This window comes from Schistocerca americana, chromosome 8 (assembly GCF_021461395.2).
Source record: "Schistocerca americana isolate TAMUIC-IGC-003095 chromosome 8, iqSchAmer2.1, whole genome shotgun sequence".
NCBI classification, from domain to species: Eukaryota; Metazoa; Arthropoda; class Insecta; order Orthoptera; family Acrididae; genus Schistocerca; species Schistocerca americana.
In genome coordinates, this window is record NC_060126.1 from 121,014,519 (window position 1) to 121,040,634 (window position 26,116).

The window sequence follows — 26,116 nt, forward strand, 5'->3', positions numbered from 1 at the left end:
AACCTTTTACCATCTATGAATCAATTTCGTTTGGGGACAAACCACTAAAAGAGACGAAACTTCCCGGCAGATTAAAACTGTGTGCCGGACCGAGACTCGAATTCGGGACCTTTGCCTTTCGAGGGCAAGTCCTCTACCGACTGAGCTACTCAAGCACGACTCACACCCCGCCCTCACAGCTTCACTTCTGCCAATATCTCGTCTCCTACCTTCCAAACTTCACAGAAGCCCTCCAGCGAACCTTGCAGAACTGAAAGAGACATTTATTGTGGCTCAGCATTCCAGTTTATCCACTTGAGCGAGACTTATAAAGCACTACTATTTTAAAAAGCAATAGCGAAGCGAATACTCCACTGAGGCCCACATATGCAAGCATGTGGCCTACCTTCACGAAGCTATGTATAATTCTCTGTCTATTTTTGACTACATATCCTACGCTGAAGCGCCAGAGAAACAGGTAGAGGCATGCGTGTTCAGATGCAAAAATATATAATCAGGCAGGAAACGGCGCTGCGCTCGGCAACACATTCATAAGACAACAAGTGTCTGGCGCAGTTGTTACTGTTGCTAAGATTATTAAGATTTAAGTGAGTTTGAACGTGGTTTTATAGTCGGCATATGAGCGATGGGACACAGCATCTCCGAGGTAGCGATGAAGTGGGGATGTTCCCTTACGACCATTTTACAAGTGTAAAACATCAAATCTCCGACATCACTGCTGCCGAAAAAAGATCCTGCAAGAGCGGGACCAACGACGTCTGAAGAGCAATGCTGGGCCATCAACAAATGTCAGCGTGCGAATCATTCGAAAAAATATGGGCTTTCGGAGCCAAAGGCCCGCTCGTGTGCTCTTGATGACTGCACAACACAAAGTTTTACGCCTCTCCTGGGTCCGTCAACACCGACGTTGGACTGTTGATGACTGGAAACATGTCGCCTGGTCGGACGAGTCTCGTTTCAAATTGTATCGAGCTGATGGATATCTACGGATTTGGAAACAACCTCTTGAATCCATGGACCCTGCATGCCAGCAGTGGACTGTTCAAGCTGGTGGAGGCTTTGTAATGGTGAGGGGAGTGTGCAGTTGGAGTGATATGGGACCCTTAAGACGTCTAGATACAACTCTGACAGGTGACACGTACGTAAGCATCCTGTCCGATCACCTGTATCCACTCATGTCCATTGTGCATACCGACGGACTTGGGCAATTCCAGTAGGACAACGCGTCACCCACTACGTCCATAACTGGTACAGAGTGGCGCCAGGAACCCTGTTATGAGTTTAAATAGTTCCAATGACCACCATATTCCCCAGAATATTAAGCATATCTGGGATGCCTTGCAACGTGTTCCGCACAATAGATCTCCACCCCCTTGTACTCTTACGGATTTATAGACAGCCCTGCGGAATTCATGGTGTCAGTTCCCTCCGGCACTACTTCAGACATTAGTCAAGTCCATCCCACGTCGTGCTGTGGCACTTCTGCGTAGTCCCGAGGGCCCTACACGATATTAGTCAGGTGTACCAGTTTCTTTGGCTCTTCAGTTTATTATTTGTTGAGTTTTAAACCTACATCAGCTACTAGTATCCTCTGGTTTATCCATCTGGCCTAGACTCGGTAGCAGCTGCCCATACAGTTATCTGTCGTGGCAATCCTATGTAGACGCTAAGCTAAATTATTCGCCCTAGCACCCGAATGTTCGCGTTGTTGCGACCGGTGTGTTTGTTTTCACGTATAAGATGCGGGCAGCTGCTCTAAAACTGTCCCTTAAATGTGGGGTCTCAACCATTTCATGCAGCTGAGCTGTTGGAAAGGTCCTTAGTAGGCGCAGGGACAACCTCAGCGCATGGTGGCTTGATGCCACACGACGGCAGCGTACTTCAGTGCAAGTAGAGCAACTCTCTGTACAATATGAATGGAAACAGAAGTAGCAGACGGATTCAACATTGGTTATAGCTTTCTGGCTTTATTACTGACGTCTCGAATCTATTTGTGAGACGTGAGAACTGTGGACTATGTATACATAGTTCGCCAGAAGCAAGCTGCAGTCTGCGTACAAGAGTGTTGTCTTCCATGTTGTGGCTGCAAATCGCTGTATTATCAGCGTACCTCGCGACTTTTACGCAGTTGGTTTTAGGTGCGTCAGCTGTGAAGAGTGCAGACTCGTAAAGGATGGATCAAGGATGCAGCCCTGTTGTGTCTAGGAATCCTGCATGCTCTGATCGGTAGACAAACAATGAAAACTCATATTAAAGGGTTTTATTACAACAAGACAATACAATAAACTTTGACAGATGTGTCTCAAGAAAAGGGCATATTCAAAATAATCAGTCTTCTTCAGAATAAACAAACACAAGTCTGTGCTTCATAGAGTAGCTAACGATGACGCTGCTCTCGAAGTGGGGTCCATCAGTCAGGGGAGGCGCTTATGTCGTCTTCACCTAGGGGCTGCTGCTGTCGTGTTGTCGTCCTGGAGGGAGGTCGGTCGGTGTGCGATTGGCTGACCTTTCCTCATAGGCTCCTCTGTCGTTCCCGACTGACGTTTTGGCGCTGACTTTACGACGTAACAAGTCCTACGGCACATCAGCACAGATACGGCGAACTGTGAACAGTCCAATCTCAACTCGCCCATGGAAGATCCTATCGTCGAGATACGAGCAGATAAAGTGGACATGTGAAACTGGTATCTCACGCTCAAGTAACTTGAACCAGAGGTTTTCATTACACACACTCTCGAAAGCACTGGAAACGTTGAGAAGCGCTTCCCCGAAATACTTGCGGCTCTCCAAGGCGTCGAAGGCTTCTTCTAGTAAATGCAGGAGCTGCTGAAACTGCTTCTCGGGTAGTGTTTCCTCGGAAGTGACGTGACGCCGTAGCTTCTTAAGGTGTACGGGTCTTTGGTGTGGCCCCTAATTCTAGGGGATAGTGACAGTTCCAGAAAATGTTGTTGAATGTGCTGATGAGAGGTACAGCTGCTGCTGCTTCCATTAGGGCATTACTGACGTCGTTGGGAGAGCCAGGCAGCCTGGTGTTGAAGTTGTAAAGTACCGGAGTGACCTCTTCAGCTGATGTTTCTCCTATCTCCTCATCTCTCACCGCAAGTTGGGAGTCGCTTAGACACATATGCGATAGGCGTTTCACCCACTGGATCATTTATAGGTGCCATATTTGCAGCAAAGGCATGAGCTACAGTGTTTGTTTTCTCATTTGGCTCACTGCTGATCCTTTTACCATAATATAGCGGACGCATTCGTTGAGTTTGTTGGATGGCGACATCGATGATATCCGGCTGCACTCTGTTCTTGGGGAGTATGGTATGTCGTTCACTTCCACCACTGATTTCTTGTCTTTCTGCGATGTGCAGGTGACGCTCCACGCTGGGATTCGTAAGTCTTGAGCGCCATGTGATATGCTTGTTGCTTGAATCACCAGTAAGGTTTCGATATCATTGGGATACCAATGATGAGACTGTGCTCGGCATGCTGTAATAAACGTGTCTCATAGCTTTGACGTATTAACGACAATGCGAGTGGTCTCCAGCTCGGAGACCTGAATTGTATTGTGGTGGATGCTCTTCCGAACGTACAGGGGGTGGACAAAAATACGGAAACATCAAATTATAAAACACTACAGTGCTTAATTCGGTACAGGAAAACCTCTGGCACTCAAGTACAAATCGTCTCGGAATGAAGTCCTATATTGTTTCAAGTGTATATTATATCATTCTTCCTGTAAATTAGTATCAACTTCAGCTAACGATGATAGACAGCGGTCATTCTCCGTTTCCTCCAAAGTAGATCACAAACGCTTAATAATATTGACTGGGTGGGCCAGGGAACATACGACAGTTCATACTCCTGCTCCTGGATGATGCAAGCTGTGTAACAGGGGCCATATCTTCGTAGAACACACCATGAGGAAACAAACATTGCACCATCGGATGGACCTGATCAGGCAAAAAGGTCACATAATTTTGGCAATAATGGGACCCTGCAGAGTAGCCATAGGGTTCATGAGACACTGCGATATGGCAGCCCAAATCATCACACTTAGGATTTAAAATCGGCAAGAATTTGAAAACAAGGAGAAACAACACTCATCCGACCAAATGAATTTCTTCCGTTGCTAAACATACCATGCTTTATGGTTTCGGCACCACGTTTTCGGGTTACTGACATTTGCGTTACTGATATATGATTTCAGAATTCCAGCTCACCCTGCAATTCACAACCTATGGAGGTCGCTTCAAATGGGGTTCGCGAGTGCAACATTCAGTCCTGCAGTTTCTGCAGCTGTCGTCCTCTAATTTTGTGCCACTGTTCTCTTCAATGACCTTCTGTCACGGTCTTTCAACACACAATTTCTTCCGTGTTGTTTGGCGGATTACGTTTTTCCACTTTCCCTGTATATGGTATAATCGCCGATACGGGCCTCTTCAAATAACTCTTCAATAATACACTCCTGGAAATGGAAAAAAGAACACATTGACACCGGTGTGTCAGACCCACCATACTTGCTCCGGACACTGCGAGAGGGCTGTACAAGCAATGATCACACGCACGACACAGCGGACACACCAGGAACCGCGGTGTTGGCCGTCGAATGGCGCTAGCTGCGCAGCATTTGTGCACCGCCGCCGTCAGTGTCAGCCAGTTTGCCGTGGCATACGGAGCTCCATCGCAGTCTTTAACACTGGTAGCATGCCGCGACAGCGTGGACGTGAACCGTATGTGCAGTTGACGGCCTTTGAGCGAGGGCGTATAGTGGGCATGCGGGAGGCCGGGTGGACGTACCGCCGAATTGCTCAACACGTGGGGCGTGAGGTCTCCACAGTACATCGATGTTGTCGCCAGTGGTCGGTGGAAGATGCACGTACCCGGCGACCTGGGACCGGACCGCAGCGACGCACGGATGCACGCCAAGACCGTAGGATCCTACGCAGTGCCGTAGGGGACCGCACCGCCACTTCCCAGCAAATTAGAGACACTGTTGCTCCTGGGGTATCGGCGAGGACCATTCGCAACCGTCTCCACGAAGCTGGGCTACGGTCCTGCACACCGTTAGGCCGTCTTCCGCTCACGCCCCAACATCGTGCAGCCCGCCTCCAGTGGTGTCGCGACAGGCGTGAATGGAGGGACGAATGGAGACGTGTCGTCTTCAGCGATGAGAGTCGCTTCTGCCTTGGTGCCAATGATGGTCGTATGCGTGTTTGGCGCCGTGCAGGTGAGCGCCACAATCAGGACTGCATACGACCGAGGCACACAGGGCCAACACCCGGCATCATGGTGAGGGGAGCGATCTCCTACACTGGCCGTACACCACTGGTGATCGTCGAGGGGACACTGAATAGTGCACGGTACATCCGAACCGTCATCGAACCCATCGTTCTACCATTCCTAGACCGGCAAGGGAACTTGCTGTTCCAACAGGACAATGCACGTCCGCATGTATCCCGTGCCACCCAACGTGCTCTAGAAGGTGTAAGTCAACTACCCTGGCCAGCAAGATCTCCGGATCTGTCCCCCATTGAGCATGTTTGGGACTGGATGAAGCGTAGTCTCACGCGGTCTGCACGTCCAGCACGAACGCTAGTCCAACTGAGGCGCCAGGTGGAAATGGCATGGCAAGCCGTTCCACAGGACTACATCCAGCATCTCTACAATCGTCTCCATGGGAGAATAGCAGCCTGCATTGCTGCGAAAGGTGGATATACACTGTACTAGTGCCGACATTGTGCATGCTCTGTTGCCTGTGTCTATGTGCCTGTGGTTCTGTCAGTGTGATCATGTGATGTATCTGACCCCAGGAATGTGTCAATAAAGTTTCCCCTTCCTGGGACAATGAATTCACGGTGTTCTTATTTCAATTTCCAGCAGTGTATTTGTTAAGTTCAACCAGCGGTATTTTTCCTGCCTTGTGGCCACTAATGCCCCACTTACCTGACCTGGGGGTTAGTGTATGTAACGGCAGTGTACGTTTCCTCGCCTTGCCGCTGCTGTCCAGTGAGGCATATAGTTTTGACAGCTTTCTTGATTGTAGGATGGTTGTCGATTCTTCTACTCTGGTGGTAGTCATTCCTTTCCGGGCGCTCTAAGCACAGTATTCTGCGGGCGGAGTCCAGCCCGCCGGTTCCGGCTTTGGCATATTTTTACATATTTGCATTTCGTTTATTGGATATCAGCCTCAGCAAGATTATCATTAGTCATTTGTTAAACTGCCACTAGTCTGAGTTACCGTCTTGTGAAGTGAATGCAACTCTTGGTTGCCTACCTCATCGCTCGAGAAAGTGTTTTTTGTTTTTTTTGCCGGACCTACTCAGAGGCCGATTTCTGGTGCACCGTCTGTGACTGGTCCTTGTGTTTTATTATTGTATTTGCTGTTTTATTGTATGTTTCTAAAATTTTTTATATAATTGCCATTCTTGGCGTAACAGCAGGTTTAAATGATTGTGCTACCAAGTTTACCATCATATTGTCACACCTGTTTGGTGATCCTTTTAAATTAACCTTTGGTGTTGTATTTGCTGTTTTACTGTATGTATTTAAATTTTTTATATAATTGCCATTCTCGGCGTTACAGCAGGTTTAAATGGTTGTGCTATCAAGTTTATCATCATTTTGTCTCGCCCATTTGGTGATCAGTTACCTGTCTTTTTAAATTAGACTTTGCTATTGCATTGCTGTTTTACACTGTGTTTGTTAAATTTTTTTATGGTTGCAGTTCTTGGGGTTAAAGGCCTTCAGCCGTGACTGTGGTTACTTGCCTTCAAATTCTTATTGAGATCACATTGGCTTGTTTTTAAAACATTATTTGCTGTGTCTGTATTTTATGCTATTTTATGCTCATTTGGTAAATTGTAACGCACTGAAAGCACTATTAATTACAGTTGTTTATTCTTTCATTAATAACGTGTGCTATCCTTATTTATTATTGAGTCTGGAATTACCGTTTAAAATAATGTGTGTAATTGCCATAGGAAACCAATAGTGACTGATTACGGCCCCGTCCACAACTGCAACCGAATCCTGCCTTGCTTGACTTCCAGGTTCAATTTGAGCACCAAATATTTGCCCATGTTCGAAGTAACTGCAGCCACAACCACACTGTCCTGACCGCGACTGACACTTGCGACGTTTTGAGGACACTGCACGGGTGCCGTTCGTGGTCAAATACAACAGAGCAATCTGCAGGCTTGCATAACATCTTCATTTACGTTCACCCATCCATTTCCCGGGGTGTTACCACAATTTTATCCCTCCCCCAAACAGTGCAGTGCCGGCACCCGCCGTTCGTCTATCTGTGTGGAAAGAGGAATAGTGTGGCCTTTATTAATAACTGACTGCAATCGATACTGAATTACGGACTCCGCACCTGGAGTAATGGTATAAGGTTCCTTTGGATGCATGAAACGATCACTTCCGGTATCGACAGCTGGTAGTTTGCATACCTGGAATTATATTTCTGACTCCGCCTATTAATATTTCAAAAAGACCGCATGTTGCTTGTGCTAGCCTGAGCTACTTTGATACAGGGGGCGTTGGATTGTTATCCTGCCCAGCACATTCTCCAGCTTTCTGATTCTTCGAAAACGTCTGGTCAAAGTTTGCCGACAGACGACCTTTGTAATAGAATTTGCGCTCTATGACTTGCCCGCATCTTTTATGCAAGCTCACTTGATTCCAAGCCGGCACAGAACATCACTGCTGTCGTGGCAGCTTCGTGTACTAAATTTCACAACCAGTGTACCCTTATATCAGCTACAAATTTTAAAACGTACTCTTCCTACTATACGGTATCGCACAGTAAGTGAAATTTATTTGCTGTCCTTCCTGATGTGGTCAGCTGAATACATGTGTTTTCACATATTTCTCTTTCAAGACTTAGTACCTGAAAGAAAGGTCATTTCCGATCATCATTGCAAAATACTCAGTTTATGGTCCTTTACTGTCGTTACCTATTTGACACTAAATGCTTTGGGCATCTTGTACAGACGTGATGTAGTGATTAGCATCTTATACTCTGTAATTTTGTTTACCCATCATGTTGTAAACTGCTGACAAAAAGTTTTGTTTCTCCTGTGTATGAGTTTAGATTCACATGCAGCAGCGAGGTGAAAGAATAAGCCTTAAGAAAGAAATAAACAAAAAACAACAAAAATACTGTAAGATAGTCTGTCCAAGAGTGCTCAACTGCGAAATCAAAATCTGTTGCCGCATAACACTCAATACCTCGTTACTCAATCCTGTGCACTATAACATGCTTGGATCCTTCTTAGCTTGCTGGGCACATTCTAGTCGGTGCTCAAGCCTGCCCAACGCTGAATGGCTAACCCAGCTTCTGATAAGGGTTGGTCCCGGCGTAGGTTCGAGTCCTCCCTCGGACATGGGTGTGTGTGTTTGTCCTTAGGATAATTTACGTTAGGTAGTGTGTAAGCTTAGGGACTGATGACCTTAGCAGTTAAGTCCCATAAGATTTCACACACGTTTGAACATTTTTTTGATAAGGGTTCCAGCAACAACGCCCTGCAAGTTTGAGATGGTTACAAGTATGTTAAGTCGGGCTCATGTGAGCAGATAACGCAGGTCATTCCCTTCGTTTGGCTCCTATCTCTTTTAGGAAGTTGTCCACGAAGTGGCAGCGAAGTGTTCATGAACTATGGTACTACTACTACCATATTAATTTAAAGACAAATTCATGTGGCAAATGGTGACTATAGGGCTCGACGACAGTATGGAGAATCTCGTCCTGCTTGAGCACAGCCCTCAATTCACCTTCTGTATTGATGAGAGGTGTCCTACATCCGTACCTCATGCTGGCCAGTAACATTACTGATCTACCATCGCATGAACCAGTTCTACTGCATGGCTATGATCTGCATTGGTATGTGGCTCCACCGACATTCTCCTAGACGATAGTCAGGCGTCATGAGCAACCTGAACTTGTGCGTGGAAAGCGCCAGTAGTTCTCTTGCACTCCTCCTTTAGACATCACGGAGCTGCACTCTTGTGCCGCTGTTCGTAATGGACACCTAGAGGCCAAGTCGATCGTGCAGAGACTATCTCGATATAGCCCACACAGTTGCCTCCAACAAAGCAATTCTCAGTTCTGCTACATTGCCCTGAGGTGCTTAAGAGCACCGTTTAGATCGCTTATTAAAATTTCTTCACTTACTACGTTTTAGCTGCTGCCATCATCAGATACCAAAAAGTTGGTCCTGATACAGCACTAAAAACTGTACTTAATTAGACACCGAACCTTCATTTATAACTTCTGTGCTTTTTGACGTTTGAAGATGGCAATAGCCTAAACGTCGTATTAAACGAAGAAATTTTAGTAAGTGATCTACATGGTATTATTCACAAAATATTCAGAATTATCGCGAAATCGTATAGGAAGTTCATTTCTTGTATTCAGAATTACTTTACTGGCTGCAGTATCAGCTGTTTTTATTGACCATGAGCTATGGCGACAAGAGAGACCTCCGATGTTTTGCGTCTAAGGATTGCTGTATAAGGTTTGATAGGCTTTGATGTAGTGTATATCAAATCGCTCAGCAGATTCCTATGCTGTAAATCTTCTTGTCAATACGGTCGATCTTAAAATGACACTTCGAGTCAGCTGACACATTAGACTGAGTGCTGTTCGTGCTTGTAGATACAGAGAGACCTAAAGAAGTGCGCTAAGACTGCAGATGAGCCCGATCGTTATCGAATCTGCGCGGCAGATTGACCGTTCCTGCTGTGAACCGCCCAGCACGACTATGGCTTTTAGGCAGTTTACCACGCTCGTCTAGGAGAATGCCAGGCTGGCCCCCACTTTCAGCCGCAGTGGCATGGCTGAAATTTAAACACTAGACGTTCAACAAAATCTATCGGCTGAACGTAAGAGCTTACCCTCGTTGTGTTTGTGGAGAGGAAGAAAATCCAAACCACATGCTCCTACAATGTCCTCGAAACATGTATCACATAAATGTACTTGCAAGTAATCTACGGGCTGTGGTCATCAGTTCCCAAGCAACCTCCTAACCTTGTTAGCATCCAAAAGATACGGCAACGTATAAAATACTTTACGAGTTCGTCAACAGTGTAACATGCAGATACACCTCCCTGTGCTGCCAATCTAATGTTCTTGCTAATTCTAATGACAGGGAAACACCAAACCACAATAACAGAATATATTCGTACGAGCTACTCAGCAGGATATGGAACGCTCACCCTATACATATATTTCTCTATGTACCGCCTATATGTATGTGTATGAATACTCATGAACCTATACGTATGGTTGTAATATCCATCTCTGGTTCTTGTATACTGTTCTCATGTTCTGTTTAGATGGTACTTATCGACCTGCACAGATATCAATTCTCTATCCACAGTTTTTGAAACAATTCTTACAGGGCATACAAAATAGCATTTAATTCTAATTTAGATGCACAGTCATTAATATGGATTGAACTGGGAATACTCCAAACGCGGACCAGCGGCGATTTCTCATTTCTTATTATGTTACCAGTAGGATTTTTATAGTTTACTACCTAGGTGTACCCTATGTTACATTTTCGTCTTGTTTACTTGTTTCAGCATAATGTGGATGCAAATTTGTTTTATATCGGAACCTGTCCTTTGTTCAACCAATGTAACTTCGTAGCACAGTACGACTTAAACTAATGTATACTCTGAAATGTCAAAACAAACTGTAGTATATTATTTCCAATGTTCAGATGGCTGTATGGGCTTGTTCCGAAAGCCAATAATTTAAAAAGAAAGTTCGCCTCAGAAAATGCGATACATAATCAATTAACATCCGATCACACACAGAACAAAGATTACATAATTCACAGACCGGTGGCGCCAAAGATTTCCTTCCCTTAAGTTAACTGATGGCTTAGGTGACGGGAATGACATATGGCCTAAAAGTTGAATTTAAAAAAAAAAAATTGCTATATCTCAAGTACAGAGGAGCCCGTACTGGACGAAGTAAACGTCAACGAAAGAAGAAGAAGACGCACTTCGTAGTATGTAGAGACTTCCTGTGATTGGAAGCGTATTGTGAAAGAGGTTTCCGATAGAAAAACCCATTAGGGTTGTCCAAAAGGTATATATCGCTGCAGACAATGGCGCCCGGAATGTTACTGTGTTTCTTGACTTCAGGAAGGCATGTGAGACAGTCCCCCACTGCCATTTAGTGAAAAAAAAAAATACGAGCCCACCGAGTATCGGGCCAGAATTGCGACTATACTCAAGACTTCCTTGCAGACAGAACTCAACATATCGTTCTTAACGGAAAAAGACCGACAGATGTGAAAGTAATTACCTGAGTACCTCAAGGGAGTGTGATAGGGCTCTTACTATTCACAGTGTATGTAAATGATCTAGTTGGAAGAATCGGATACTCTTTGTAACTGTTGCAGATGATGATGTTATCTATAACGAATTGGCAACGCCAGAAGACAATATCGATTTGCAGGATGCACTTCAGTGGACTGATGAATGGTGTAGGCTCTGGCAGCTGACCCTAAACGCAAATAAACGTAATATACTGCACATACACAGCAAAAGAAGTCCACTACTGCATAACTACACTATTAGTGACGAACTGCGGGAGACATTATCCACCGTAAAATATCTAGAAGTAACTATTCAGAGCGACCTTAAGTGGAATGACCACATAAAAGAAATAGTAGGTAAAGATCATACCAGACTGAGATTCAGTGGAAGAATCTTGCGGAAATGCTACTCATTCACGAAGGAATTGGCTTATAAGACGCCTGTTCGGCTGATTCTTGAGTATTGTTCATCAATAGGTAATACCAAATAGGAGTGATAGAAGAGATAGAGAAGATACAATGAAGAGCGGCGTGTCTCGTCATAAGATTGTTTATCGTCTCGTTTGCACGAGAGCGTTGCACAGAAGGTCAACGAACTCCAGTGGTAGACGCTATAATGTAGGAGTTGTGCACGACGGAGAGGTCCAGTATTGAAATTTCTAGAGGGTGCTTTCCGGGAAGAGTCGGACAAAATAATACTTCCCCCTACATCCGTCTCGTGAAATGACTTTCCGGGAGGAGTCGGACAAAATATTACTTCCTTCCACACACATTTCGTGAAATTACCACGACGAGAAAATCCGAGAAATTACAGCTAACACTGGGTCTTATCCTCGGACATACTTCCCACGCGCCATTTGCGACTAGAACAGGGAATGTGAAATGGGTTAGTGGTACCAAAAGTATTCTCCCCAACAAGCCATTTGGCGGTTTGCGCAGTATGACGTTATGTACTTGTAGATGAAAAGTTACAGCTCTACGGCACTATAATCAAGTGCAAGAAGACGTGCGAAGAATCCACGCCTGGTGAAGGAACTGGCAGTGGACACCCAACATGAATAAATCGCTGTGAACAGTACCAGTAGCAAAAATGTCTGAAAGCATCCGTTCAAAACGACCAGTAGTGCAAAGGTTACGTATATCTGATACTAAGGAAAAGAGATGCCGTGCTTGGAATTCATTGGAAGCATCCTAAGAAAATGCTAGCCACTATGGAAATAACTTACAAATGCGTCGTTTAACCGTTTAATTAGTACTAATAAAGCCTCGATTTATTAAAGAATCGAACTTCCATGTATAAAACTCCTTTAAACATCTGCTTGCTTTATGAATGAGTTGATGTGTTAAATATTTGCCTTTAAGCAGTTAAGCGAGGAAAAGTTCAGGAAAGGTTTGAAATTATGCTCAGACTTTGTTGGAAGCCTTAAGTGCTCTCATTATGAGAGATTACATGAATATATATCTGGGTAATTTAGGCTCCATTTTGAGCAAAGAAGCAGTTTCTCATGCACTTAAATTTATATGACATAATATCTGCTGAACTACGTTTCGCATACGATATAATTTTGGACCTACAGACAGTGATACACGGGGATACGGTCTGAAAACTACACTATGTGATCAAAACTATCGGGACACCTGGATAAAAATTACAAGTTCGTGGCGCCCTCCATCGGTAATGTTGGAATTCAGTATGATGTTGGCCCTTCCTTAGCCTTGATGACAGCTTCCACTCTCGCAGGCGTACGTTCTACCAGGTTCTGGAAGGTTTCTTGGGGAATGGCAACCCATTCTCCACGGAGTGCTGCACTGAAGAGAGGTATCGATGTCGGTCGGTGGGGCCTGGCACTAAGTCGCCTTTCCAAAACATCCCAAAAGTTTTCTATGGGATTCAGGTCAGGACTCTGTGCAGGGAAGTCCATTACAGGGATGTTATTGTCGTGTAACCACTCCGCCACAGGCCGTGCATTATGAACAGGTGCTCGATCGTGTTGAAAGATGCAATCATCACCTCCGAATTGCTCTTCAACAGTGGGAACCAAGGGGGTGCTTAAAACATCAATGTAGGCCTGTACAGTGATAGTGCCACGTCAAATAATAAGGGGTGCAAGCCGCCTCCATGAAAAACATGACCACACCACAACGCAACCGTCTCCGAATTTTACTGTTGGCACTACACACGCTGGCAGTTGACGTTCGCCGGGCATTCGCCATACCCAGACCCTGCCATCGTATCGGCACATTGTGTACCGTGATTCGTCACTTCACAGAATGTTTTTCCACTGTTCAGTCGTCCAATGTTCACGCTCCTTACACCAAACGCGCTGTCGTTTGGCATTTACCGGCGTGATGTATGCCTTATGAGCAGCCGATCTACCATGAAATCCAAGTTTTCTCACCTCCCGCACAACTGTCATAGTACTTGCAGTGGATCCTGATGCAATTTGGAATTACTATGTGACGCTCTGGCTAGATGCCTGCCTATTACACATTCTGACCATCTTCAACTGGCGGCAGTCTGTGTCAGTCAACAGACGAGGTCGGGCTGAAAGCCGCCCGCAGTGGCCGAGCGGTTCTAGGCGCTTCAGTCAGGAACCACGCGGCTGCTACGGTCGCAGGTTCGAATCCTGCCTCGGGCATGGATGTGTTTGATGTCCTTAGGTTAGTCAGGTTTAAGTAGTTCTACGTTTAGGGGACTGATGGCCTCTGTTGTTAAGTCCTGTAGTACTTAGAGCCATTTTAACCATTTTGAACCATTTTGTCGGCCTGTATGCCTTTGTACTGCACGTGTCCCTTCACTTTTCCACTTCACTGTCACATAGGAAACAGTGGACCTAGGGATGTTTAGGAGTGTGTAAATCTCGTGCACAGACTTATGATATCGACGTCCGTGAGTTCAGTGGAGCGCCCCATTGTGCTCTCTCACGATGTCTAATGACTACTGAGGTCACTGATATGGAGTACCTGGCAGTAGGTGGCAGCACAACGCATCTAATATGAAAAACCTATTTTTTGGGGGGTGTCCTGATACTTTTGATCACGTAGCGTATGTTTCGAATGGAGTTAATAGTAAGTAAGTAATGAATTAAAACGTCATGCGTGATGCTGAAGTTTTGATTGCATGAACAAAGAAAATTTAGTAAGCTATAAACCTTTTTCCTTTCGTTGTTTTGTGGGGAAATATCAGCGAGAAAACTTTTGTAAAAATTTGAAACTGCCTGTAAAGTTAGTCGGAAGTCGCCACGTACTGCTGTTCTCAAATACTGGTTGCATAGACTCCATCTATTTGCACGGCCTCAGTTACGCTGCTCAAAAACACACATGGTTTCTAATTGCATTACTTGTCATATAATGTTAAACTTTTGACATTAAAATTATACCTCTTAATGATTGAATTATCACACCATTTTAAGTTTTTAAATTTGGTCAATAATTACACGTAACCCTGAATATCGAAGTTTTGTTATCCATGGGGGACGTTAGATAGAGAGAGAGTAATTGGTAGTGAGTTCCGGGATAGTAGGTTAGTAACACAAAGGGGGAGGCAAAAGCCTGGATACACCCCTGCTCAAAGTCGAATGGTGTGAGGAATCATAATGGCGTTTGGTATGGGGTGTGGGCTATCTGTAGGTGGGGCACAGCTTATAGGAGCTACGGCGAGTTGAGTTACGTGTTAAAAAGGGAAGGGATCATGTGGCACATCATTTTGTACTGCCTCTTTCTCAGGGATACGCTTGTGAAATCTATTTTTTTGTGGAAGAGTTATGACCTGCTCAGTTTTGGGCGCTTGTCAGAGTCGGCACTATCGCATATCCTCATAATGACCTCCGTTACTCCGGCAAAGATGGGCTACATTGTTGATTTTTACCTCATACACAATTGTTTTGAAATTTCCATACAGATAAAAGTCAAAAGGTGTAAGATCAGGCGAGTTTGTTGGCCTTTCGATAGAAGACTTTCTACCTATCCAGTGACCTCCATACTGTTCATCCAGAAGCTGTTTGACTTCAGTAGCATAGTGGGGAGGTGCACCGTCTTGTTGGAAGGAGATTGGGAAGTAAATCTGCGGATTCAACAGCGTTGGAAATACTTACTCTTGGAGAATGTTAAGGTCTCTCTCCCCTTTCAAGGTTTCATCAATAAACAGCGGACCCACGCCAAACCATCACTTTTTCACCACAAGCATCTTTACACGGATCCGCCCATTGGGGTTTGCATCTAACCAGTAACGATGATTCTCTTTGTTTACCCCTCCTTGCACATAAAAACTGGCTTCGTCACTGAACAGCACCTGTCGTATGAAGTCTGACCAAGAGCTCATTCTGTAAACTGCACACGCCGATCAGCGTCATCCTCCGAGAGTTGATATTGCAACTGCAACTTGTATGGCTGCCATTGGTGAGTGTGCAATACACGTAGGATTGAACGCCGATTGACGCGGATATCGCTGATTACCAGCGTGTACTGCGATGAGGACTTTTCGCAAACGATGTAACAATTGCTGTTGCAGTCTCCTCTTCGGTGGCTGTTCTTCAACGCCCACTGTGTGGCTTGTCAACCAGAGAACCTGCTGGACGAAATTTGTCAAATAACTTGGATACTGTCATATGTGACATGTCATTTCTGTCAGGATGCTGGACACTGAAGACAGCAGCAATCACTCGGGTACTTCGTCCACCAGTCATTAACACAATCTCAAAGCATTCCTGCTGTGTAAGTGCCATTGTGTATCATGTCCGGCAATAAACAGGACTGACCACTCCTTAGCAATTTCAAACTTTAACAGGTCATAACCCCTACACAAATATACTTTACGAAGTGCATTCAAGTTCTGAGGCCTCCGATTTTTTTTTTCTAATTAACTACTCACCCAAAATCGATAAAACTGGCGTTATTTCTCGACGTAATCGCTCTGCAGACGTACACATTTTTCGCAATGCTGACGCCATGATTCCATGCCAGCGGCGAAGGCTTCTTTAGGAGTCTGTTTTGACCACTAGAAAATCGCTGAGGCAATAGTAGCACGGCTGGTGAATGTGCGGCCACGGAGAGTGTCTTTCATTGTTGGAAAAAGCCAAAAGTCACTAGGAGCCAGGTCAGGTGAGTAGGGAGCATGAGGAATCACTTCAATGTTGTTATCACGAAGAAAATGTTGCGTAACGTTAGCTCGATGTGCGGGTGCGTTGTCTTGGTGAAACAGCACACGTGCACATTTTTGTTGCAGTGCAGGAAGGAATTTGTTCTTCAAAACATTTTCGTAGGATGCACCTGTTACCGTAGCGCCCTTTGGAACGCAATGGGTAAGGATTACGCCCTCGCTGTCCCAGAACATGGACACCATCATTTTTTCAGCACTGGCGGTTACCGGCAATTTATTTTGGTGGCGGTGAATCTGTGTGCTTCCATTGAACTGACTGGCGCTTTGTTTCTGGATTGAAAAATGGCATCCGCGTCTCATCCATTGTCACAACCGACGAAAAGAAAGTCCCTTTCATGCTGACGTTGCGCGTCAACATTGCTTGGCAACATGCCACACGGGCAGCCATGTGGTCGTCCGTCAGCATTCGTGGCACCCACCTGGATGACACTTTTCGCATTTTCAGTCGTCATGCAGGATTGTGTGCACAGAACCCACAGAAATGCCAACTATGGAGGCGATCTGTTCAACAGTCATTCGGCGATCCCCCAAAACAATTCTCTCCACTTTCTCGATCATGTCGTCAGACCGGCTTGTGCGAGCCCGAGGTTGTTTCGGTTTGTTGTCACATGATGTTCTGCCTTCATTAAACTGTCGCACCCACGAATGCACTTTCGACACATCCATAACTCCATCACCACATGTCTCCTTCAACTGTCGATGAATTTCAGTTGGTTTCATAACACGCAAATTCAGAAAACGAATGATTGCACGCTGTTCAAGTATGGAAAACGTCGCCATTTTAAGTATTTAAAACAATTCTCTTTCTCGCCACTGGCTGTAAAATTCCATCTGAAGTACGGTGCTGCCATCTCTGGGACGTACTGACAATGAATGCAGCCTCATTTTAAAACAATGCGCATGTTTCTATCTCTTTCCAGTCCGGAGAAAAAAAATCGGAGGCCTTAGAACTTGAATGCACCTCGTAGAAATGATCTCGCATGTGTATTCCCGAGAAAGACGCAGTTGGAAATGAGGTGCCAAATGACTCCTTCCCGTTTAAAAGACGTAATTAAAATCCAAGATGGCGCATTTAAAGATGGCCGCCGCTGTCGCCATTGCTCCTATAAGCTGTGCCACCTCCTACAGACACACCATATCAGACGCCGTTATGATTCCACACACTGCATGACTTGTGTAGTGCTGTGTCCAGACTGTTGCCTCACCCTGTATATTGCTCGTTCGGCAGACACCACTAGGAAGGCCTTGTCTTCCTTGATAGGTGTCCAGTTTAAATCTGGAGACCTTCCGTTCCAAGAGGAGTCATGCATGATATTTCTTGCTCCCACACACATCTTATAAAATAACCACGAATCAGATAAATTCTGGGTCGTATGGTCCAACAGTCGTACCTGGCGAACCTTTCACGAAATAAGCAGGAAAGAGGGGAGGGCTGAGTGGTTCTCATAGTACCCTCCGTCGCTCACCGTAAGGTGGCTTGAAGGGTAGAAATGTAGAAGACTTAATTTCAGATGGAACTGTCGAGTATATAAATTTGTTTTTGGTAATAATATTGCATTACGAAAGCATCAAATAATTTGTAATCTCCTGTGAGCTTATGGTCACTAGTGTACACATCTAGCAGCCCGAAAGCAGAGCCATAGCCATCGAAAATGTGTACCATAACGATCGCTCATTTGCTTCCTTTTATATAAAGATCTTACTCTGTTTTAAAATTGGTTTTGATACTTGAGTGACATATATTCTATTTTGACATTTTACGAATAATTTTTAATATAAATTTGGCATATTTTACAGTTGTCGCAGTTAAAGATTTGTCTAATAGAGGAAGCATGCATCTAATGCAAGGAGTAGGGATGGAAAATTACACCTAGTTGTAGAACATTATGCCGTCCATTACTCATTGTATGATCCACATGTGTTTTAATTGCACGTTACTTAACTCACAAGTCCACAAGTAAAACTATTTTTCTGGTTTTAATATTTTTACAGTTTCCCCTATTCTAGTATCCGAAGATGGCTGTTGTGGGCCGAAACCGGATCTGATTGTCATAAAAATCTGCTGTGTCAAAAATAAACAAGCTTCATCGTTCGTAATCGATTTACACTTTCTCTCTAAGGTTTTTGATGCTCGGGAAACCAATGACATTCAAACTTTTATAAAGTTTATGATGTGCGCCGTCGTAATCGTTTGTGTAATTTATACCCTGGTCACTCGAAAAAGTTTGAATACTGGAAAATAAGAAATAGAGAAACGTTGAGATGGTGAGCTTAATGCTTCAGGTGCCTTTGACAGTCTCTCCCTCCCCTCCCCCCTCCCCTCCCCACAGTTAAGGACAACGCACAGAACTTTCACACAGCCACGTGCAACTGTCAGAAAAGTCCTTCTTTGGGATGGTGTTCATCTCGTGCGTTGTACTGACCTGTATCGACGTCCATAAGAAAGACAGGCTGCGGCCCGTACGTCACATTATGTGACACTGCAGGTCTTAACGAGTGACATCAGCCGTCTCTGGCGGGGAGCGAGTATATTTCTCATGAGCCCCGCTCTGAACGCCCACTACACGTATGTCGTCAGAACGTTGACTCTTCATGTGCTTTCTGCACTTTGTCCTTTAGTGGTATGATCGTACTGGTAACACTAAGTCTCGTCACCTGTGACTAGTTTTTCAACAGAATAATTGCGTTTCGCTTTTCAGTCAAATCGTGACAGGTGTTCACGTCTCGTTGTTTTCTTTTCTTGACTCGAGGTGTGCGGGATAAACGTTGCACACACTTTCCTTTTCTTCAAAACATTCCGGATAATGTCTTGAACACTTGGTTTAGAGATTTGTGACAACAACGTTGACACACTAAGGCCCCAGGTTTATTACATAACAACACCTGCTGATAACTGACTGGTGGAATACACACACTAAGGCCCCAGGTTTATTACCTAACAACATCTGCTGATAACTGACTGGTGGAATACACATCTATTGTTTGCAGTTGTCAGTCCAACCTGGCAACATAGCTACTGCGCCGACATCGCTTATACGTCAGCAATAAGATCAATCTCAGACTTTTCCAGACGGACGGTCTATACACTCATAGCAGTAAATGAACTCACTACTTCAGTAAACCACGTGAAGCACAAGAAATAACATAGGAACAGAAATAGAGATTAATTTGTTTCGAAAGACCGTTTTATCAGTATGTTTGACTAATCGATCCATGTATACAGGTATGTTTGGGCTACTTCACACTCTTACACAGCGTCGTCTAGTTTGAATCGGATCACCTGTAAGTGAAAGACCCTCCATTAGTAATTTATTTGTAATGGACTGAAGTGCTATATTTAAGCAACTAGACAACGGTACAGCGTCGCCGGTGGCACACCGAATATACACAAAAGTAATGTCGCAGGGTCCGGTTGGCCCTGGTTGGCCTTAACTGTGCCGATGGACCACGCCCGATCCAGCAATGCCCGAGTAAGTACACATGTGTGTGTGTGTGTGTGTGTGTGTGTGTGCGTGCGAGGCACCGGCTGGACAGGTCAGGTTCAGCAACCGGTGAGGCCGCAGTCCTTGACTGGGACGAATCACAGCAGCCTGCCCTCTAGCTGCGTTATGTAAGGTTGTCAACCACGCCCCAGCGCTCTCGAGAAGACTCGCCGTAAAGCAGACGCTCGCCTGATGAACGAAGTAATCTCACAGCTCAGGAGAATCCAGACGTGTTACAGTTCCACCACATTAGCGATTAGTCGGTCTTCTGATCTAGCTGCACTTTCAGCTGCAATTACAACATACACTTTAACTGGGCCCGTTATAAAGCATGCATAACTTAGAACATACACTACTGGCCATTAAAATTACTACACCACGAATATGACGTGCTACAGACGCGGAATTTAACCGACAGGAAGAAGATGCTGTGATATGCAGATGATTAGCTTTTCAGAGCATTCATACAAGGTTGGCGACACTTACAACGTGCTGACATGAGGAAAGTTTCCAGCCTATTTCTCATACACAAACAGCAGTTGACCGGCGTTGCCTGGTGAAGCGTTGTTGTGATGCCTCGTGTAAGGAGGAGAAATGCCTACCATTACGTTTCCGACTTTGATAAAGGTCGGATTGTAGCCTATCGCGATTCCGTTTTATCTAATCGCGAAATTGCTGTTCGCGATGGTCGAGATCCAATGATTGTTAGCAGAATATGGAATCTGTGGGTTCAGGAGGGTAATACGGAACGCCGTGCTGGATCCCAACGGCGTCGTATCACTAGCAGTCGAGATGACAGGCATCTTATCCGCATCTCTGTAACGGATCGTGCAACCACGTCCCGATCCCTGAGTCAACAGATAGGAACGTTTGCAAGACAACAACCATCTGTACGAACAGTTCGACGACGTTTGCAGCGCCGGCCGCTGTGGCCGAGCGGTTCTAGGCGCTACAGTCTGGAACCGCGCGACCGCTACGGTCGCAGGTTCGAATCCTGCCTCGGGCATGGATGTAAGTGATGTCCTTAGGTTAGTTAGGTTTAAGTAGTTCCAAGTTCTAGGCGACTGATGACCTCAGCAGTTGTCCCATAGTGCTCAGAACCATTTGACGTTTGCAGCAGCATGGACTATCAGCTCGGAGACCCTTGATGCTGCATCACAGACAGGAGCGCCTGCGATGGTGTACTCAGCGACGAACCTGGGTGCACGAATGGCAAAACGTCATTTTTTTCGGATGAATCCAGCTTCTGTTTATAGCATCATGGTGATCGAATCCGTGTTTGGCGACATCGCGGTGAACGCACATTGGAAGCGTGTATTGGCCATCGCCATACTGGCGTATCACCCGGCGTGATGGTATGGGGTGCCATTGGTTACACGTCTCGGTCACCTCTTGTTCGCATTGACGGCACTTTGAACAGTGGACGTTACATTTCAGATGTGTTACGACCCGTGGCTCTACCCTCCATTCGAGCCTTGCGAAACCCTACCTATCAGCAGGATAATGCACGACCGCATGTTGCAGGTCCTGTACGGGCCGTTCTGGACACATAAAATGTTCGACTGCTGCCCTGGCGAGCACATTCACCAGATCTCTCACCAATTGAAAACGTCTGGTCAATGGTGGCCGAGCAACTGGCTCGTCACAATACGCCAGTCACTCCTCTTGATGAACTGTGGTATCGAGTTGAAGCTGTATGGGCACGCCATCCATGCTCTGTTTGGCTCAATGCCCAGGCGTATCAGGGCCGTTATTACGGTCAGATGTGGTTGTTCTGGGTACTGATTTCTCAGGATCTATGCACCCAAACTTCGTGAGAATGTAATCACATGTCAGTTCTAGTATAATATATTTGTCCGATGAATACCCGTTTATCATCTGCATTTCTTCTTGGTGTAGCAACTTTAATGGCCAGTAGAGTAATACGTACGCCGCCTAGCAAAAAGAGGGAAGCACCTAGAAGACATGGTCAGATGTCGATGTAACTTCCTAAACGTACACATAGTCGGCGAGTACGTAAATGATTAGTGTTGTAATTCTCTGTTGCAGATAGAACTGTTACCAACGTGCATTAGCGTAGTAAGTGTAAAGCGTTCTTACCAGGCCTGGTAGGTCATACGAGAGGCGTGACAATGTCATATGTTGAGGGATAGCTGTGAATGACGCAAAGATGGCATATTGCGGTTGACAATCCTTTACTGTGAAATGTGCGCCTACGCCATTTGAATAATTTCTACTTACCTGTGCCTTCACGGTCGAGGGTTTGCGTTGTCTGAGTCGGCACGCCTCTCATTCCTGCTGCCTTTGTTGGTCGATGTTGTCCTGCCAGTTTTCCTCATTTCACCAAGGACCACCGAAGAAACAAATGATAAACAACTTGTCTTGCATGTGATTAAGTGTCGGATGTGATTTGTGAAAATCTCTGTTCTGTTACCGAGAGCTTGTTGCTGAAAATTGCTCTTGAGTTCTTGCGGATAGTTCTGTTTAGATTTCACTAGTGGCCATTATGTTGGCCCGTTTTCTCAGTGTAGATCAGCAGCCCTGGTACTCAAAATGTGCTTGGGTTATTCCTAAGACATTCGTAAAAATACACATCTATTAGTCCCGTCATCACTTAAGTGTAAATTCTAAATCTTTTAAAATTATTCTGTTCGTGTTTGCTTTTGATCAGGCGTTAAAACTGATACAGAACATTGGTATTTCCAGTTGTCTGTTATCTTTGAAGCACTCTTGCGATAAATGGGCACAGTTCTCTTCCTTTAAGATCACTGATCCAAGATCGAAGAATCGTGAACAATTTGCAATTTGTGATCTTTTTATATCCTCCGTATGTTGGAGAATATGAGCTGAATCAAGCAAGTGTGTGATGCGTGAGTTGAGCTCGTCTCTGGTCGTCTTCTCTTTCTTTAGTGTTCAACCCTGAGGCTGGTTTGCAGCAATACGCCATTCCCCTCTTCTGTCTGCCTAATTCTTCATTTCCGCGTATCTAGTGCATCGCACGTCATCCATAATCTACAGTATGTATCATCCTTGGTCGTCCTCTGCGACTCCTTTCTTCAACATCGCCGTCTGTTATTGTTACAATGATGTGTTGTATCTTAAAATGTGTCCTACGAGTTTGTCTCTCTTCACTGGTGACTCTTTCTCTCTAGCTGATCTTCATCAGCCTTCTGTAGCACAAAATCTCAGACAAAAGGTTTCATAACCCATTTCCTTATTTCCAGACTGATTTTCTTGCTGGTGAGTAAGTTCTTTCTTAAATTAAATTCAGTTTTGGGCTGTTGTATTCTCCTCACAATTTCTTTCTGGCTTCTACCATCCCTTGCAATCCTGATTTCCAAATATTTAAATTCCTTTATCATCTCTAACTTCTATTTTCCAAATCTTATTCTTAAACTTTCATGTTATTAATACATATCATTGCTTTTGTCTTTTGCTTGTTAATTCTCATACCATACTGGTTATAGAAAATCCTTTCCATTCTGCTGGAATCTTCTCTAAATCTTCTCTGCACAACGCAGGATGCCTTTCTCCTGCTCATTAATTTTGGTCTTCGCCTTAGCAGTTTCACGAACTTGGTCTAGAGCTTCCTAGACCCAGCATTGAGTATACGAGTAGAAAGATCACATCCATGTCTAATTTTTGCTTCTTGCTTCTGATGAAAATGTCTAGTCACAGCCACTTCGTTCTTATAGAAACTGTGTATCACCCACACTTTCCTTTTATTTTATCTTTGAGCCCCTTTCTTCGGCACTCTGAAAATCTCTAACATTCGTCTTATGTTGGCTTACTCGTTTATTTTCAGCTCTCTTTTACATCTGGATTAAATCTTCGTTAAAGATTTTTAGTACTCACAAGATTTAAAAATTCAGATGTGGCAAAAATATAAAAGAGAAATATTTTCTGAAATATTCAAAAGCAATAATTTTTTCAGCTTAACTTGTTCTCTGTTAAGTCAATCACTGCAGTTCTCACGAACTTAATTGTTCATTATTGTTTATATAATCGTATACCAGAGGTAAAATAAATGTGTACAATGTTCGTACTACGTATGTAGAGGAGTTTATCACCCCAAATCCATGTTCCATGCCATTTCAATTGTATTGCCTAAATTTTAACCTTTAAGCATATTTTATTTTTGTTCTTTCTTATTGCATAAGTCACTTTTATAGCCTGTAATAGTATTATGGTTATAGTTCAACACACTTCAACAAGAAGTATTGAAGTGTGTGACCTATTTGCACTCATATAACGCCCAGACACTTCCACTCCACAAGCCAATGCTGATGGAAAATTTTCCTCATCAATGGTAGCACAGCATGCCTTTGATCCACGGATCTTTCGGTAATGGGCCCAGCAGGCTTCCACTGCACCAATCGCTCCTCTTCAAGTGTTCTAAAAAACTGGCATGTAGCATTTCATTCATGTCAATGCAGTGTGTAGTTGCCTTCAGTCAATTTTCTCCTGTTAAAGGTACATACCACTAGGGTAGGATCCAGAATACTGTGATGAACTAATTTTGATGTTTAATCCATATTTTTCAGATTTCCGGGATACATGGGTGTCATACGGTGGCAGTATCGAAATTAGTAACTGACAGTTCGTTAAAGGTGAGGATCTGATGGACCCGGCCTCGGCCGCTTCTCAGATCCTGGTACAGTCCATAGAACTTTGTGCAACGATGGTAGAAGAACACGCTATTAGACTCGAGATCATAACGTTGTGCATGACGATCCCGGGTGCGCGTATTGAGATTGGGCAGTTTCCCATTATTCACGTGGCGTGAAATTATGATAAACTCAAGTGAGGATAACCAGTCTGGTATCTGACTTTTGATCACAAATACAAGGCTTGTGTCTTATCTCTGCACCACACCTTTCAGTGATGGGTGGGAGCTCTTGCGATCATCTTTTAAAGCTAGTCGACTTGATCCAGACTGCTGATCCCCTCTTGAGGTTATGGGATGCTGAGTTCATCACCGCTTCCAGACATGGCGTAATTTCTTCCGAGAGAAGGTGAGAGAGCACTGTAGTTCGACACTGAGGAAGTGAAAAACACGCGACGATGTAGGATGTACAGCAACATTCTGAAAAGCTGACTGCCTAAGAAACTTTGACAACCCACAGGGTTGTTATGAAGACCATTTTAAAATGTGATGAAGATTATGAGATCGTTAGTCCTGAGTTAATTAAACCTGAACAAAATGCTCAGAATTGCGATAACAGTCACGCTGCATATACGGAGGCTAATGGAAAATCAAAGAAACGCCTTACTTTGCCACTCGACACACAGCCTTTGTTTCACATTGGTGAATGCAAAACTACTAAAGATATTTGGGACAAAAAACATAAAATTTACGGTATTCACTCGGCCTAAAAGACTGATTTGCTTCTACAAAAGTTTCGTAATATGGCGTGGGAAGCATCCAGTGGTTTGCAAAATTTTTTACCCAAATCTGACGACGTATAGATTTAACCTTCTTTGTTAAGCAACTCAACCGACGACGGTGACCAAAATGAGTGATTTTTGCAAATTTTACGGGAAGACTTTGACTATATTTGCGTTACTTCTGAAAGCCAGAGTGGTTCGAAGTGGTTTTACATAAACCATGAGAATCCTATCTCACTGAATTCACGAGCACCTTTGAATAATGTTGAATATAGAGATACACTTGACTGATACTGATTACAAATGAACATGTTGACTGATACTGAACACAAAATCACATCTGACTAATATTGTATAGCACATGTGACTAATACTGAATATAAATATGGAACGGTCTGATAATGAACGTATATTCGCAGTGAACTGATAATGACTATGTAATTGTAACGACTTATAATATACACGCGCATTGAACTGATATTAAACATATATCTGACTATAATGAATACTTAAACGTAACGGAAATAATTTAGTGTCATTTAAGTTAAAGTGCAGTAGCGGATAACGAAAAATGGCTCAAATGGCTCTAAACACTATGGGACTCAACTTCTAAGGTCATCAGTCCCCTAGAACTTAGAACTACTTAAACCTAACTAACCTAAAGACATCACACACATCCATGCCCGAGGCAGGATTCGAACCTGCGACCGTAGCGGTCTCGCGGTTCCAGACTGTAGTGCCTAGAACCGCACGGCCAC